The following is a 14,267-nucleotide window of genomic DNA, read 5'->3' as shown; positions in this document are numbered from 1 at the left end:
ATTGCATTGAATCTATAAATTGCTTTGGGTAGTATACTCATTTTCACTATATTGATTCTTCCAATCCATGAACATGGTATATTTCTCCATCTATTAGTGTCCTCTTTGATTTCTTTCACCAGTGTTTTATAGTTTTCTATATATAGGTCTGTAGTTTCTTTAGGTAGATATATTCCTAAGTATTTTATTCTTTCCGTTGCAATGGTGAATGGAATTGTTTCCTTAATTTCTCTTTCTGTTTTCTCATTATTAGTGTATAGGAATGCAAGGGATTTCTGTGTGTTGATTTTATATCCTGCAACTGTACTATAATCATTGATTAGTTCTAGTAATTTTCTGGTGGAGTCTTTAGGGTTTTCTATGTAGAGGATCATGTCATCTGCAAATAGTGAGAGTTTTACTTCTTCTTTTCCAATTTGGATTCCTTTTATTTCTTTTTCTGCTCTGATTGCTGTGGCCAAAACTTCCAAAACTATGTTGAATAGTAATGGTGAAAGTGGGCACCCTTGTCTTGTTCCTGACTTTAGAGGAAATGCATTCAATTTTTCACCATTGAGGATAATGTTTGCTGTGGGTTTGTCATATATAGCTTTTATTATGTTGAGGTATGTTCCTTCTATTCCTGATTTCTGGAGAGTTTTTATCATAAATGGACGTTGAATTTTGTCAAAGGCTTTCTCTGCATCTATTGAGATAATCATAGGGTTTTTACTTTTCAATTTGTTAATGTGATGTATTACATTGATTGATTTGCAGATATTGAAGAATCCTTGCATCCCTGGGATAAAGCCCACTTGGTCATGGTGTATGATCTTTTTAATGTGTTGTTGGATTCTGATTGCTAGAATTTTGTTAAGGATTTTTGCATCTATGTTCATCAGTGATATTGGCCTGTAGTTTTCTTTTTTTGTGGGATCTTTGGCAGGTTTTGGTATTAGGTTAATGGTGGCCTCATAGAATGAGTTTGGAAGTTTACCTTCCTCTGCAATTTTCTGGAAGAGTTTGAGTAGGATAGGTGTTAGCTCTTCTCTAAATTTTTGGTAGAATTCAGCTGTGAAGCCGTCTGGACCTGGGCTTTTGTTTGCTGGAAGATTTTTGCTTGTTGGAAGATTTTTGATTACAGTTTCAATTTCCATGCTTGTGATGGGTCTGTTAAGATTTTCTATTTCTTCCTGGTCCAGTTTTGGAAAGTTGTACTTTTCTAAGAATTTGTCCATTTCTTCCACATTGTCCATTTTACTGCCATATAATTGCTGATAGTAGTCTTTTATGATCCTTTGTATTTCTGTGTTGTCTGTTGTGATCTCTCCATTTTCATTTCTAATTTTATTGATTTGATTTTTCTCCCTTTGTTTCTTGATGAGTCTGGCTAATGGTTTGTCAATTTTATTTATCCTTTCAAAGAACCAGCTTTTGGCTTTGTTGATTTTTGCTATGGTCTCTTTTGTTTCTTTTGCATTTATTTCTGCCCTAATTTTTAAGATTTCTTTCCTTCTACTAACCCTGGGTTTCTTCATTTTTTCCTTTTCTAGTTGCTTTAGGTGTAGGGTTAGGTTATTTATTTGACTTTTTTCTTGTTTCTTGAGGTATCCCTGTATGGCTATGAACTTTCCCCTTAACACTGCTTTTACAGTGTCCCACAGGTTTTGGGTTGTTGTGTTTTCATTTTCATTCATTTCTATGCAAATTTTGATTTCTTTTTTTATTTTTTCTGTGATTTGTTGGTTATTCAGCAGCGTGTTGTTCAGCCTCCATATGTTGGAATTTTTAATAGTTTTTCTTCTGTAATTGAGATCTAATCTTACTGCATTGTGGTCAGAAAAGATGCTTGGAATGATTTCTGTTTTTTTGAATTTACCAAGGCTAGATTTATGGCCCAGGATGTGATCTATCCTGGAGAAGGTTCCATGTGCGCTTGAGAAAAAGGTGAAATTCATTTTTGGGGGGGTGAAATGTCCTATAGATATCAATTAGGTTTAACTGGTCTATTGTATCATTTAAAGTTTGTGTTTCCTTGTTAATTTTCTGTTTAGTTGATCTATCCATAGGTGTGAGTGGGGTATTAAAGTTTCCCACTATTATTGTGTTATTGTTAATTTCTCCTTTCATAGTTGTTAGCATTTGTCTTTCATATTGCAGTGCTCCCATGTTGGGTGCATATATATTTATAATTGTTATATCTTCTTCTTGGATTGAGCCTTTGACCATTATGTAGTGACCATCTTTGTCTCTTTTCACAGCCTTTGTTTTAAAGTCTATTTTATCTGATATGAGTATTGTTACTCCTGCTTTCTTTTGGTCCCTATTTGCATGGAAAATCTTTTTCCAGCCCTTCACTTTCAGTCTGTATGTGTCCCCTGTTTTGAGGTGGGTCTCTTCTAGACAACATATGTAGGGGTCTTGTTTTTGTATCCATTCAGCCAGTCTTTGTCTTTTGGTTGGGGCATTCAACCCATTTACGTTTAAGGTAATTACTGATAAGTATGATCCTGTTGCCATTTACTTTATTGTTTTGGGTTCGAATTTATACACCATTTTTGTGTTTCCTGTCTAGAGAATATCCTTTAGTATTTGTTGGAGAGCTGGTTTGGTGGTGCTGAATTCTCTCAGCTTTTGCTTGTCTGAAAAGCTTTTGATTTCTCCTTCATATTTGAATGAGATCCTTGCTGGGTACAATAATCTGGGCTGTAGGTTATTTTCTTTCATCATTTTAAGTATGTCTTGCCATTCCCTCCTGGCTTGAAGAGTTGCTATTGAAAGATCAACTGTTATCCTAATGGGAATTCCCTTGTGTGTTATTTGTTGTTTTTCCCTTGCTGCTTTTAATATTTGTTCTTTGTGTTTGATCTTTGTTAATTTGATTAATATGTGTCTTGGGGTGTTTACCTTGGGGTTTATCCTGTTTGGGATTCTCTGGGTTTCTTGGACTTGGGTGATTATTTCCTTCCCCATTTTAGGAAGTTTTCAACTATTATCTCCTCAAGTATTTTCTCATGGTCTTTCTTTTTTGTCTTCTTCTTCTGGGACCCTATGATTCAATGTTGTAGCGTTTAATATTGTCCTGGAGGTCTCTGAGATTGTCCTCGTTTCTTTTAATTCGTTTTTCTTTTATCCTCTCTGATTCATTTATTTCTACCATTCTATCTTCTAATTCACTAATCCTATCTTCTGCCTCTGTTATTCTACTATTTGTTGCTTCCAGAGTGTTTTTAATTTCATTTATTGCATTATTCATTATATATTGACTTTTTTTTTATTTCTTCTAGGTCCTTGTTAAACCTTTCTTGCATCTTCTCAATCCTTGTCTCCAGGCTATTTATCTGTGATTCCATTTTAGTTTCAAGATTTTGGATCAATTTCACTATCATTATTTGGAATTCTTTATCAGGTAGATTCCCTATCTCTTCCTCTTTTGTTTGGTTTGGTGGGCATTTATCCTGTTCCTTTATCTGCTGGGTATTCCTCTGTCTCTTCATCTTGTTTATATTGCTGAGTTTGGGGTGTCCTTTCTGTATTCTGGCAGTTTGTGGAGTTCTCTTTATTGTGGCTTTTCCTCACTGTGTGTGGGTTTGTACAGGTGGCTTGTCAAGGTTTCTTGGTTACGGAAGCTTGTGTCGGTGTTCTGGTGGGTGGAGCTGGATTTCCTCTCTCTGGAGTGCAATGAAGTGTCCAGTAATGAGTTATGAGATGTCTATGGTTTGGGGGTGACTTTGGGCAGCCTGTATATTGGAGTTCAGGGCTGTGTTCCTTTGTTGCTGGAGAATTTGCTTGGTATGTCTTGCCCTGTAATTTGTTGGCCTTTGTGTGGTGCTTGGTTTCAGTGTAGGTATGGAGGCGTTTGATGAGCTCCTGTCAATTAATGTCCCTTGGAGTCAGGAGTTCCCTGGAGTCAGGGTTTGGACTTAAGCCTCCTGCTTCCAGTTATTGGTCTTATTTTTACAGTAGTTTCAAAACTTCTCCTTCTATACAGCGCCATTGATAAAACATCTACATTAAAGATGAAAAGTTTCTCCACCATGAGGGTCACCCAGAGAGGTTCACAGCATTACATGGAGAAGAGACGAGGGAGGAGGGAGTTAGAGGTGACCTGAATGAGATGAGGTGGAATCATAGAGGAGAGAGTGGGCTAGCCAGTAATCGCTTCCTTATGTGCACTCCACAACTGGACCACTCAGAGATATTCATGGAGTTATACAGAGAAGAGAAGAAGGAGGAAGGAGACAGAGGTGGCCAGGAGGATAAAAGGGGGAAATGAAAAGGAGGGAGACAGATCCAGCCAGTAATCAGTTCCCTAAGTGTTCTCCACCATCTGGAACACACAGAAATTCACAGAGTTGGGTACAGAGGGGTTAGGGAGGAGACACAGGCAACCTGGTGGAGAAAAAGGAGAGTCCAAAGGGAGAGAGAGCAGTCAAGCCAGTAATCTCGCTCCCTAGTGAAAAATGGGTACTGAAGATTGGGTTCTTAAAGGTACAAGATTGGTAACAAATACATAAAAGCAAAAATTAAAAATCTAGAGTAGAGTTTGGAATTTCAAAAATATGATGTTAAAGAAAAGAAGAAGGAAAAGAAAGAGAGAAAAAAACAAACAAAGAAAAACAAACAAGGTAGTGAAAATTATAAAGAAAATATAGGTACAAAATTGATAACTAATACCAAAAAGCAAAGGTTAAAAATCGAGAGTAGAGTTTGGAATTTCAAAAATACAATGTTAAAAAAAAAGAAGAAGAAAAAGAAAGAGAGAAAAAACAAACAAACAAACAAAGTCGCAAAAATTATAAAGAAAATACAGGTACAAAATTGATAACAAATACCAAAAAGCATAAATTAAAAATCTAGAGTAGAGTTTGGAATTTCAGATATACAATGTTATATGAAAGAGGAAGAGAAAGAAACAGAGAAAAAAAAAGTCACAGAAATTATAAAAAAATATATAGGTACAAAATTGATAACAAATACCAAAAAGCTAAAATTAAAAATCTAGAGTTTGGAATTTCAAAAGTACAATGTTAAAGAAAAGAAAAAAAGTCAAAAAAAATTATAAAAAATACATACATGAAGTTTGCTTTTAAAAAAAATGGGGTTTTTTTTTTTTTTTTTTTTGCAAAGTAATAGGTTATAAAAGTGAAAATTAAAGGAATAATAGAGGACTTAAATTTTTTTAAAAAATTTAAAAAAAAAAAGAAAGAAAGAATGATCCTAAAAATAGTAAAAATATATCTAGGACTTTCTCTGGTTTTGTTGTTAGTATTGTGGGTTCAGTTCATTTTTGGCTAGTTCCTTGGTCCAACTTATATTTCTTAAGATCTATAGGCCCCTTCCTATGTAGTTGGTACTAACCACAGGGTTTTAATCTATTGCCTGTAGCTTCCAAGGCGGTTCCCTCTGTTATAGCTTCTTCTGTTTGCTGGTCTCTTCAGTGTCCAGTTTCTGCCCTGACAAAAGGGAAAGGTGGAGGACACTTTTTTTATTTTTTTTAGGCTCACTTGTTCAGTCACGCTGTGGGGAGGGAGGGAGGCATGCTGCAAACAAATAACACTGGCGTGTGCTCGCAGTGCCTCAGCCACACTGGGTCTGCCCCCACTCACAGTGCGTGTAGCCTCCCTGCCCACACTGCTCAGGCTCTAGGTTGTTCCGCCGGGAACCCTCCGTGGCCGACCCTGGGCTGCTTGCACCTCCCAGGTCCAAGCCGCTCAGGTTCAGGCACTTGGGTAGTCCTGAGGCGCAGACTTGGTTGGGCCTGTGTTTTGTGCCCTTCCCAGGTCCAAGCAGCTCAGGTGATGAGGTATTTGGCGAGCGCAATTGCTGCGACTTACTGCCTCCCTGCCACTTGGTTATCTAGGTGTACAACCGGCGCACCTTCTCAGGCAGATGTTGACCATCCAGACCCCCAAGAAGTTTTAGTTAGCAAAGAAGCCTGCTTACAGTTTTATAGATAATGTCTCTCTGGGGCTGTGATTGCCCCCTTCCGGCTCTGGCTGCCTGTCACCAGAGGGGGATGGTCTGCAGCCAGCTATCTCTGTTCAGTCCTTTGTTCCATGCGCAGGCCTGGCAGTGTCTTAGGTTAGGGCTGGCTTTTCACATGGTAGATATCCCACAGTCTGGTTTGCTAGCCCAAATTATTTTGCTCAGATAGCGCTCAGGGTACTCAGGCCAGATCCTTGCTCTAAGCGATGCAGCCCGCGCGGGGCCTCCCTGCCCAGCCCCCACTTGCTAGTGGCGTGTGCAGGTATCTGCACTGCTTCTCCGCTGGCGGAGTTACCATAGGGCTCGCAATCTGTGGGTTTTAATTGTTTATTTATTTTTCCTCCCTGTTATGTTGCCCTCTGTGCTTCCAAGGCTTGGCACAGATTCGACAGTGAGAAGTTTCCTGGTATTTGGAAACTTCTCCCTTTTTAAGACTCCTTTCCCAGGATGGAACTCCGTCCCTCCCTCTTTTGTCTCTTTTTTTGTCTTTTATATTTTTTCCTACCTTCTTTCGAAGACTTGGGTTGCTTTTCTGGGTGCCTGATGTCCTCTGCCGGCATTCAGAAGTTGTTTTGTGGAATTTACTCGGCATTTAAATGTTCTTTTGATGAATTTGTTGGGGAGAAAGTGTTCTCCCCGTCCTACTCCTCCGCCATCTTAGTTCCTCCTGAGCCTGATTTTTAGAAAGAAAATGGACTATCACACTCAGCAAACAGGTTAAAAATGACAATGACATTTCTTTTGGTTACTCTTTCCCTGTTAGTCTATTCTTGCTGGAGAAGGTACTGAAAGAAGTAAGATGAACAAGTCCTTCTCCAGAGATGTTGACTTGCTGCAGAACTGCCAGGAATATAAGTTCCACCCATCCTTTTTTTGCAGAATTTCTTTAAAAAAAAAAATCTGAATAGGTTGTTTAGTTTTCATAGATACTTGGGTCCTTTTTTTTTTAATAAAAAATAAATAAATAAGCAAAGAGTCTTCATTCAGCCTTTGAGAAAGTCCAAAGTCATCACCCATTTTCACATTATTAGCTTTTTCCTGTTTGACTTCTAAACACTCTCTAATACTAAAGGGAGCCAGGGATTAATTAAAAAAAAAAAAAGATAGGAAACACTGAATATTAGGGGAAAAAAATATATATATATATAAGCAAACATCCTCAAGAAGAATTGAAGAGTGGAATCTCATTATATTGCTTCTTGGCCACAAGACAGTGTCTACTCAACCTGCCAGCTATTCGCATCTGTGCTGGGTGGTTTAGTTTGCCGCCCTCCCTAACTCACGCCTTCCTCAAGCACACCTTCAGGCATTATGCAGATTAGGAAGCAGAAAGCCAAAGAGACTGAGCCTTGGCCACTGTCTTGAAATTTGATTTTCTTTTTCTGATCAAATGTCCGTTTTTTATATTTTGCACATGTTGTCAAGTAAGCCTAGCACACCACCAGGAAACTATTAAGGGCTATCGAAAGAGATGCCCAAGTCTCTCTGGTGAGCACCCTATGTTGATGATGAATTTACAGTGATAGCTCAGTGCAAAGACAAGAAAAGAAATAATGCAACTGGCAACTCAATTTTAAATATTTCAGGTGGCAATAGACTCCTATTAGCTATTTCTAAGTCTGTTTTATGTCTTCTTTAAAAATTCATCTTTAATGGGAAAATACATGGAGTGCACTTGGGGGTCCCATGGTTCTGCCTTTAGCTTGAAGCTAAAGGTCTGTTTGAACCAAACAGACCCAGGTTTGTCTTGTTTTGTTTTTTTCTGCAGCAAAAAAAAAAAAGGGTGGGGGTAACTATTCCAAATTTTCACCCAAGGAAGGGCATATATAAATACTTTTGTTTTCTTTTACTCTCAGAAATATAAGGCTAGTTCAAATTGAGAAAAGAATAAAGCTGAAAAGATTTATTAAAATGAGACCTGCATATAATGGTCTAGTCTTCTCCTCCCCCTTCTTTACTTCTAAACGATAATTGAAAAACCTGTAACTTGCACTTTCAACTCCTAAGTTCTTCAATATCCATACAGTGTTTTCCAGCATATTATACATCGTTGTACATGTTAAATGTATTTTTATTTAAATGTCTTCTTTTCCATTAATAGCTTAAGCCTGTAGGCCCTGCATTGTGAGTACTTATGATATAGTGAGCAAATGAGTCCCTGAAATCAGTTTGCTATAGTGCCACAGGGAGAGAGCCAATAGAATTGAAAAACTGTGGGACTGAGGACCTCTGCTGGCGGTTTTGTGGCACAATTTTCTTAAAACACGGTAATGCAAGAGGGAAGGACTTAGAAACCTTTGCTTGCCTTCCTAAAACTTTAATTACGCTTCTGCCACATTTTCAGAAATTTGAGTCTTTCATTTCCACAGTAGTTGCTTTACTTTCTGAAGAAAAAGTACATGGAAAGGAAGACCATTAGGTGAAAATATTAATTTTTATATTATTAATGTTCCAGCAAATTAAATTTGTTCATGAATAATGCTTCAGATTTTCTTAACATGGGAGCTGTACATAATTATACATGCATATGGAGGCATAGATATAGATAGGTAATCCTCATGATATATAGAACATGGAATTTTGTATCGAAATCTAGTAAAGTTTTTATAATTACTAAGAAAATTCTCATTTTTCCAAAAGCTAGATTTGCTTTATATTCAATATACACCTAGAGAGCATTGGAAGCCAAGTTTTCATCTAAATGTCCAGAACACTTTTTTAAACTTGAAAAGGCAATTGTACTGGTTATCCGTCACTCCACTTCACTGCTAATGCTGCTTACCTCTGCATTCCCTCTAGTATCAGTAATTCACAGATTACTCTAACTGAAAGAGACCTTAAAAGTCATGTAGCCCAACACTTTGGTTTTACAAAGAAGAATCTGAGACTGGTGGAGGTCAACAGCAACCTCTGCCTGTTCTCGCCAAGTCTGGAGCAAATGAACAAATAACTACCCAAGGCCTTCTCACCTTCTAGGGGAAAAATAGAAGGGGAAAGAGACAGCAGAGTCCCAGCCCTGGGCCACAGTGACCCAGTCCTGCTGTGAAGGCAGGAAGACTTAAACCACGTCTGATTTCAAGCATTCCAACTGCTAGGAAGACATTTGCATCGAGAGGACAAGAGCAACAGTGATAACCATTACAAACATTATTGAGCACCGAAAATGTGCCAGGCAGGCACAGTTCTAAGCACCCTACATGGTATAGCTCATGTAGTCATCACATCAACCCCGTGCAGTGGATAAACTTGCTAGTATAATTGAGGAAATGGAGGCACAGGGCGAGCATCTCTTGACCAAGCCCACTAAGTCACATCCATGCAGTGGAGATCCAGAGCTCACATGCTTAACCCTACACTCTGAGAAAATACAGCAAGCCCCAAAATTGGTCCCAAAGGGTACACCTTGAATTTTATAGCTGGTCTGTCTGACCTTGAATCAGAAAGTTATCTTCTACAGCCCAATCCCATTAGATCTAGAATTCTGGAATTTTAAGAGCTGGGGAGAGCCTTATTATGCATGTAGTCTGGTGGCCCTTCATCTCTTTTGGTTTATAGACTTATTTGAAAATCTGCTAAAAGGAATAAAACTTGTTCTCTGAAAAAATATTCACTACATAAACACACACGAAAGCACAGCAGCAGACCCATGTGCAATAAAATTTCGTGTTGTTTATGGAATCTTTGAATACTCATTTATAGACCTTAGGGGACCATAGGATTCTGATTCTGACTTAGTCCAACATTCACAATTCATGTTTTATATGAAGTTATTGATCTCATATCTCTGTAGCCAAAACAAATATGTCAGTCTTATAAATGTCCAATCTTACAAATGTCAGTGCTGTCCAATTGTTTGACATGCCAGCACGTCTAGAAAATAATATTATGACACACGGTCGTAAAAAAAGAAGCTTTCTCATGACCAGACGTGACAAGCTCCAAGAACTCAGCCTCCCCAGACCTCACCAAACCACCCAAAGTATTAAGAAAAATCAATATCTCAATGTACTCAATTCACAACACACCAGTTGGGAGGTGCCAGCTCAAAAGCCTCCAATAGATAACAAAGTATGAACAGGCTTAGGAGACCAGTGTTTAAACTTCCTTCTCACTTCTAAATCTGCTTCAAATTCTCACCCCTGACCACTAGCCCCAACTTAGTTTAGATTTTAACCCTCACTTCCTTGATCTTCAAAATAATGGCTATGAGTACTGATTGCCATTCAAGACTATGGTTTTTCTAGGAGTCATGTATGGATATGAGAGTTGGACTATAAAGAAAGCTGAGTGCCAAAGAATTGAACCTTTTGAACTATGGTGTTGTAGAAGACTCTTGAGGGTCCCTTGGACTGCAAGGAGATCCAACCAGTCAATCCTAAAGGAAATCAGTCCTGAATATTCTTTGGAAGGACTGATACTAAAGCTGAAACTCCAATACTTTGACCACCTGGTGTGAAGAGCTGATTCATTGGGAAAGACCCTGATGCTGGGAAAGATTGAAGGCAGGAGGAGAAGGGGATGATAGAGGATGAGATTGCTGGGTGGCATACGACTCAATGGACATGAGTTTGAGTAAGCTCCAGGAGTTGGTGATGGACAGGGAGGCCTGGCGTGCTGCAGTCCACAGGGTCTCAAAGAGTCGGACACGACTGATAGACTGAACTGAACTGAACTGAACTGATTGATTGCTGCAAAACAAATGAACCCAAATTTAGTGGCTTAAAGGAAAGTACATGTTATCTCACTGTCTGGGTGGGTTGGAAATTCATGAGCAGCTTAGCTCTGTGATTCTGACTTGTGGTCCTTCACAAGGCTGCAGTCAGAGTATCTGCTGGGGCTGCAGCAGTTTCTGGGGCTACTTCCAAGCTTAATCAGAGGACTGTTGGCAAGAAGCCTCAGTCCCTCCCCACCCTCTCGCGGGGGCTGCAAGAACATGTCCTCTCCGACATCAAGCAATACAAAGGGAGACAGAGAACCTCAAATGAAAACTGCAATCTTTGTATCATCTAATCTCAGAAGTGACACTTCTGCTGTATTTCATTGTCACCCAAACCAACTCAGGTAAGTGTGGAAAGGAACAGAGTTGTAAACACTAGGAGGTGGGGCCCTAAGGGACATCGCAGAGGCGGCCACCATACTGGGGGTTACTGAGTGCCTACTTTGTTATGAGCACTTTAAATTTACTCAGCATTATCTCATCGCATTTTTGTGATGGCACTCTGATATAGAGATTTCCTTTTATGGTTGAGACTAAACCAAGAAAAGTTAATTGCCCAAGATCATACAGGTAATCAAGCCTATCTATCTTTAATGATTCACATTCTTTTCAATACATTTTTATGCTGTGCTTTTCCTTATGAACCTCAATTTTTCTGGATCCCAGTTCTCAGGTATAAAGCCCCTCCCACTCTTCTCAGTTCTGACCCATTATACTATTTGTATGTGAGAGTTGGACCATAAACAAAGCTGAGCACCAAAGATTTGATGCTTTTGAACTGTGGTGTTGGAGAAGACTCTTGAGAGTCCCTTGGACTGCAAGGAGATCAAGTCAGTCAATCCTAAAGGAAACCAGTCCTGAATATTCACTGGAAGGACTGGTGCTGAAGCTGAAGCTCCAGTACTTTGGCCACCTGATGCAAAGAACTGACTCATTGGAAAAGACCTGATGCTTGGAAAGATTGAAGGCAGGAGGAGAAGGGGATGACAGGATGAAATGGGTGGATGGCATCACTGACTCAGTGGACTTGAGTTTGAGTAGGCTCTGGGGGGGTTGGTGATGGACAGGGAAGCCTGGCATGCTGCAGTCCATGGGGTTGCAAAGTTGGACACAACTGAGCAACTGAACTGAACTGATCCTATTTGTCCACTTTTGCTGCCAATCCATACTCTGTGATTACATAAATCAACAGCACTTCCTAAGGACATATTTAATTCCATCTTCTCAGTAATCATGTGAGATAATGTAAGGCATTAAGTATTAAAATATAATCATAAATTTATTAATGAAAATGAAGCTGCTCAGTCATGTCTGACTCTTTGCAACCCCATGGACTGTAGCCTCCTAGACTCCTCTCTCCACAGGATTTTCAAGGCAAGAATTTCCTTCTCCAGGGGATCCTCCCAACCCAGGATCGAACCCAGGTCTCCTGCATTTATTAATAGCTATTGTTAAAAGACATAGAGAGAAAAGAGTAAAGATGTTGCAGAATAAATTTGAGACACATAATTGTTTCATTTGCAGTGATTAACAAATGTATTCCACTATCAGTAAACACAGGCTGAAAATTTGAAGGAGAATGAAGCAAAGTGGAGGTGCCCGTGTTTGATTCTCACATGTTTCCTAAAGGCTAACTGAAGATTCTGTTGATTAAAATGGATACAGAACAAATTGCAAGATAAAGTGGGTCTATACAATGTTAACTGGCCAGGTAGGCTTTCATATGAAGAAAGCAAGAGGCAAATATGAAAAATTGTCTTGTTTTCTGACACTTTATCAACTACACTAAATGGTTCTTATTAAACCAGATTGGTGGGTATTTAGTAATTAAAGAAATCCACCCCAATACCAACTTATTCAGGTATTAACATCCTAGGATATCAATTGATCAATATTATATGAGCCAAATAAATAAGTTGAATCAAGTTTCCTGTCACACGAAAAAGAGCCTTAATAATAGTGCTTCTTGAGTTACTTCAAACCTGAAGTTGCCTCTCTCTGGTCATTCTGAATAGGCAGTGGTAAAAATGTGTTGGAAAGACATTGTACACATATGTATGTGCATTTATGCATGTGTGTGTGAGTACATGCCTACTTACGTGAATGTCATTCTATGATTGATAATGAAAATCACACTTCTCAGTCTATTTGTGATAGAAAGTGAAAGTCGCTCAGTCGTGTCTGACTCTTTGCTACCCCATGGACTATACAGTCCATGGAATTCTCCAGGCCAGAATACTGGAGTGGGTAGCCTTTCCCTTCTCCAGGGGAGTTTCCCAACCCAGGGACTGAACCCAGGTCTCCCGCATTGCAGGCGGATTCTTTACCAGCTGAGTCACAAGGGAAGTCCATTGTTCTAAGTCTTTCTCTCTAAAGTCATGCATTTGTAGATATGCTTTTCCATTTTGTCTGAAGGGAATGCAGTCATAATCTTCCCCAACTTATAAATGAAACAAAACCAACAACCAAAAAAAAAAAAAAATTGCTGCAGTTTGGAGAGAAGGTGTGAAATACAGAAAAACCAAGACTGACCCTAGACCTCCTAGCTCTGATTCTAACACTCTCTCCTCTACATGAGACCAGCGAGTCATAATTAGAGAAAATTACTGGAGAAAGAAGAGCTTATGATATCAAAGTAAGGAATAATATCTCTTCAATGGGTATCTAACGTTAGAGAGAACCCTTTCACATATATCATAGCAGTATCAGCTCATTTAATGAAAAGAGTGGAAATAGAGTAGAGGGGTACTGTGATTAAAAAAGAAATAAAAATTTTCTTCTTCCTTCTCTCCTGTTTTGGTACCACCCTGCAATGTTCAGCTATGGTAACAAGTGCCTGCCCAAAGTCTTCAGCAGAACTTCAGCCCCTGACGAATTGAATCAGTACAGCCAAATCCAAAGTCCATTACTCTACAGTTCTGCTAGTGCCATTCTAAGGCTCCAAGTATTTCATGACTGAGACAAAATTTATTCTCAAGTTCATCCATTCTTAAAAAGCACCATTGTACATGTCGGGCTTCTTTATTGTGAGACACCTAACTTTATCTTACAAAAGACTAAAGAAATTCACTAAGAAAGCTCAACTCTAGAAAGGATTAATTCAAGTAGTGATATCATAGAGGACCCTGTTAGAATTTTCCTAAGACTGAGAGAAATAAAATGATCTACTGGGAATTCAATTTTGAAGAGTGAACAACTTAAGGATAAAATTTAGTATCATACTTTTTGAACTCTAAGACATTTTTTAGCACTAGTAAAAACCATAATGCATCATACTGTTGGCATTATTGGGGTTTTTAAAAATAGGTTGTTACTTAGCAAATGGTGTGGTTTATAACCCATGACAAAGGCAAATCAAGGAAAAATGACATCTACAGATGAACATTAATGAGTGTTTTAGAAATATGTGTCCAAAGAGACTTTGAAAAAAACATAAGTCTTTGAAAGTGTTAGGCATCATAACTAAGTAAACCCATTATCTAACAACTTGCACTGTCCTCTATTTGAAAAAAAACCTGTTGACAGGGGCAGGTGTCCTATGAGAATCTGAAAAGTGGAGGATGAAGGAGGATGGATGTGTAAG

General features: G+C 38.8%; 1 long non-coding RNA gene across 1 annotated transcript in view; it reads right to left on the bottom strand.

The window, feature by feature from the left end:
* LOC138988612 (uncharacterized) overlaps nucleotides 1-14,267 on the bottom strand; it is a 97,609-nt gene that overhangs the window by 36,692 nt on the left and 46,650 nt on the right. The window contains exon 2 of the long non-coding RNA XR_011464885.1: nucleotides 6,473-6,640. This is a non-coding gene — a long non-coding RNA (uncharacterized lncRNA). The remainder of the gene's footprint in view (nucleotides 1-6,472; nucleotides 6,641-14,267) is intronic.

Source organism: Bos mutus, chromosome 7, assembly GCF_027580195.1.
Source record: "Bos mutus isolate GX-2022 chromosome 7, NWIPB_WYAK_1.1, whole genome shotgun sequence".
In the NCBI taxonomy this organism is placed as follows: Eukaryota; Metazoa; Chordata; class Mammalia; order Artiodactyla; family Bovidae; genus Bos; species Bos mutus.
Note: the sequence above shows the minus strand (reverse complement) of the source record. Positions and strands in the feature narration are given on the sequence as shown.